We start from the raw sequence: 4,404 nt of genomic DNA on the forward strand, positions 1-4,404 counted from the left end.
CTGTTTTATGCTACTGAAGCTGAATCATTTATGAGTTAATTATATATTGTAAAGTGTAGTAATAAAGATGCTGCTCTTGTATGTTAAAATGTGGCCTTATATAAGACAATACTGGTTAGAGGCAGTATTTAAAATGATAAAAATATATCCTGTATATCATTTAAAAATGTATCTAAAAACTATGTCAACAATGAAAAGTTTAGATATTCCTTCTCAACATACACACATACTTAATTTAATAGCTCTTTTACATTTTAAAGTCTTTATGAAAATCTGGTGTGACCTTCCTAGAACTACATTCTCTTTTATGTCCCCAACGCCGTATCTACTCAAGAGCTTGCTTGGATGCCAACAGGAGAATATAAAGTAAGCACAAGGCCAGCCCTGAACAAGTGACTAAAGAAGAATGAAAAATCCTGCTGGATGAAAGATCCAAAGACTACAAAGTAAGATATTTAAACAAAGCATTGTAAGCCAAATGCCACACCCTGTTCATGTGAAAATGGTAACATTCAAGGCATACAGCCATAATTACTCAGAACCTGTAGGGTCTGTTAATGCTGAAAATAGCTGAGAGTTGTCACCCACTACCTAGACATTTTCCTAGCAAGACATGAGGAAACAAATTATAATTCATTCTAAGCCAGGGAATGTTATGATTTCAGTGTTTTGAGGGGCTTCTCAGATGATGGGTAATGTTAAGAAAACAAAATAACAAGGAAAAAATGCCTGAAGCCATGAAGCAGCATGAGTTCTGAATATTGGTGGGAAGGGTCACCCATGACCTTTAGAAGGCTATGTGCACTTGGCAGGATGTGTTATTTGAGCTTGTTTTCTCATTACCTCTCTGTATTCTTTGGAATAGATTGTCACTCATCTCTATTCGATTTCAAAGCTTACGATCTTCCACATTTTTGTGAAAGCTGTCCCCTTCCTCTCCAGAAACACACACACACACACACACACACACACACACACACACACACACACACTCGAATACATTTTATCTCTGCCATTACTGTGAATGTTGGAAAAAATGCTGCAACTGTTCTTAGTTCATTGAACAATCTAAACTTTAAATGATTTTAATTTTTAAAAATTCTCTGGTCACTCTTAAGTATGACAATTCAATCTAGAATAAAAATTCAATCCCATGTCCAATTTATTGCTCTCCTCACCTTCCCTCAGCGCTGCACCCGGAGGGATTTGGCCCTGCTCTTCTGCTTCTATACTCCCTCTAGTGGGAATCCCTTTTTTTTCCTTTTGTGGGTGAAGGCTCAGGAATTGGAAAAGGAAAATATCTTGCTGCTGCAACACTTGCTTCTTAACTGTCACTCCTTTTCTGGTCAAGAATTATCACCCAGTATTTTCACACTACCAGCATCCTAATGCTGGCTCTTAAGCAGGTTCATGCATGAGACTTGCTGGTGGCCCTGCAGGTTCTCTCTATGTGTGTGCCATTGAAGAGAGAAGGGAATTTATCATAATAAAAGAAGAAAAAACCCACGGCACTCACTAATGTACCATATGTCCTAATTTACAGCCTTTCATTTGTTGTCCTACATTCATACTGCCATCTTATTATACTAACTGGGAAGTTAATAGTTGAAATAAGTATTGTTCTGTTGCTTATTGGTGGGGGTGGAGTATGCATCTATGTGTGTATTTGCAAATGTAATACAATCCTGTGATGCCTAGTACCAAGTTTTTTGCTTGCTTTAGGATACCCTTAGGGTACCTTTCCCTGAGATTCTATCAGAGTGGCCAATTTAGTGCAATAGGAAATGGTTAACTGAATCTCCTATTAATCTGTGTTGAGATGCTTCTTATAAGACATTGTTTTGTTCACTTCCCTAGGATAAATTTACCTTCAATAATTATTATTTTGGTTGAAGAATGAGGACTGCATTGGGTGGAAGAATCCAAGGACAGGAGATGAATAATGAAACTAGGCACACAGCAAGATGTAGCTAGGCTTCTCAACACTGGAACCAGTAAAGAATATACCTCTAAAAATTGAATCCCATTTTGTATCTCTCTCCTCTATATTAATATGAGTGACCTTCAATATGGTGTAGCTTTCTTCATATGTTGGGAAATGTGGCCACCAAAATCTTACCTTTACCCTATGAAAACCTTGAAAGACCACAGGGGAAGGGTCTAGTTTTCCCAGATTTTACAAGAACTTCATTTTGACCAGCACATTATACACAGTGAAGTAACATCATATAAAAATACAAAAATACACATAAAAGTAATATATATGAAATTAGTCAAATGTTCAACTCATGCATGGATAAATAAGATTTCATATATGCATACAACAGGATATATTTGGCAGTAAAACAGAAATACTAAGGTATGTTTTAAAGGGGATGAACCTTTGTAGAGTGGCATAAAATAGATTAGCAGTCGCCTAGGGCTTTTGAAGGAGGGAGGACAAAAATGTTCTAAAGTTAGACTGTGGTGATGATAGTACAGTCCTCTGAATTTACTAAAAACATTGCATTCACTTTAAATAGGTGAATTTCATGGTAAGTGAATTATGTGTCAGTCAATCTGTTTTAAAAAGACAAGTAGGTCTGGAGTTCCCAGGAAATGAAACAGTTAATTTTACAGGTATATTCACCACTACAACACATACAGACATAAGCATAAATGATTTAACTAAGAGTATACATCAGAAAAACATACAAAATAGATGTTAAATTACCCATCCACAAAGAACTAAACACATTAATGCATAAACAAAGATAAAGAAAACAGAATAACTGAGACTAAATGGAATCAGTCAGTAAAGGATTTATAAGTGATATCAATATATTGCTCATTTATTGAAAAGGGCAGCAGACTTTTGTTTGAGAAATAGGATGATCATACATTCACCTCAGTTGGCCTGAAATATTTTCAATTTATATTTCTATCTTGGAATCCTGATTCAGAGTTGTCTTGGATTTTTCATTTTCTAAGTGAATATTATAACGAAATGTTGCTCTAAAACAAGATGAGATGGTTTTGATAGACTTCTACTTTGTATTTTCAGCATCTCCATTAGCCTCCACTAGTATTTAATAAAATAAATGTACAGTGGGCATATTTTTCATAAGAAAGACAAGCAGCAATAACCTGTCTCTCCTTTTCCAACCTTTCCTATTCTTTCCCTTTCTTTTTTCTTTTTCTCTTTTTGAGATGGAGTTTTGCTCTTGTTACCAGGCTGGAGTGCAATGGCACCATCTCGGCTCACCACAACCTGTGCCTTTCGGGTTCAAGCAATTCTCCTGTCTCAGCCTCCCAAATAGCTGGGATTACAGGAATGCACAACCACACGTGGCTAATTTTGTATTTTTAGTAGAGATGGAGATTTCTCTATGTTGCTCAGTCTGGTCTCGAACTCCTGACCTCAGATGATCCACTGGCTTCGGCCTCCAAAAGTGCTGGGATTACAGGCATTAGCCACCATGCCTGGACCCTATCCTTTCCCTTTCAAGACAACAGATGGAAGGCACTTACTGATAAACCAAGTGTGTATATACAAGGTGCTTGTGCTGGGTGTTGGGTGCAATGAGGTGAGCACGGCATCAGGCACTGCTATCTTTGCTGGATTCGCTACTTGAAAGGTGCATGAAGGACACCAGATCATCAGCTTACATGATCTGTGCCAGACACAAACATAGGTTAGATAGATCTGATATGTGTACAGAAAACAGAGGTCATTGAGTTCACAATGGTCTGGAATGCTTTTATCATTTAGTGTAAAATTACAGTTACCTATTTTATGGCAACCAATTTTTTAAATTTTCCAACAAAATCATTTTAGTAGCAATGAACTAAATCGTTTATATGTAATGAGACATTTACTTGATTTTTACTGTTTCTACAGTTTTTATTTTAATTTCAGAATTTTTATAACTTTTTCAAATTTGTAATTGTTTCATGGATTTTCACCTTTTATTTTTTCTCTGTATTAGACCTTTTCTATGTCTTTATTCTTCTTATTTTTATTTTAATTAGTTCTGCCTAAGCAAGTTCTACAAATCTATTCTTGTCAAAGCTAAGTGCTTAAGGGGAGCATAGATCTGTGCTGGAGCCAGCCCAGCTTAGCAGGTGTGTCTGGTCCCAGAGAAGATGTCACCCACCAATGTCTGCAGAGATTTCCTCAAGATCAAGAGTGTTCTTTTCAGTGCAGTAAAACTGTTACCTTCTAAGTCATTCCGCTTCAGTGAATGCCAGAACCACTCAAAAAAATTATGTTCTTGATTTCTCTATGCAAGGAAAGTAACATGCATGTGTACTTTTACTACTTTTGACATTTATCATTCACTATGGGGGTCATAATGTTATCACTGACCAGATGAAAAACAGAAGGCCTAACTTGCAGAAAAGTCATTATCCTCAACTTCAAAT

Source organism: Sapajus apella, unplaced genomic scaffold, assembly GCF_009761245.1.
Source record: "Sapajus apella isolate SASKATOON/1434 unplaced genomic scaffold, GSC_monkey_1.0 scaffold6, whole genome shotgun sequence".
Classification (NCBI taxonomy): domain Eukaryota; kingdom Metazoa; phylum Chordata; class Mammalia; order Primates; family Cebidae; genus Sapajus; species Sapajus apella.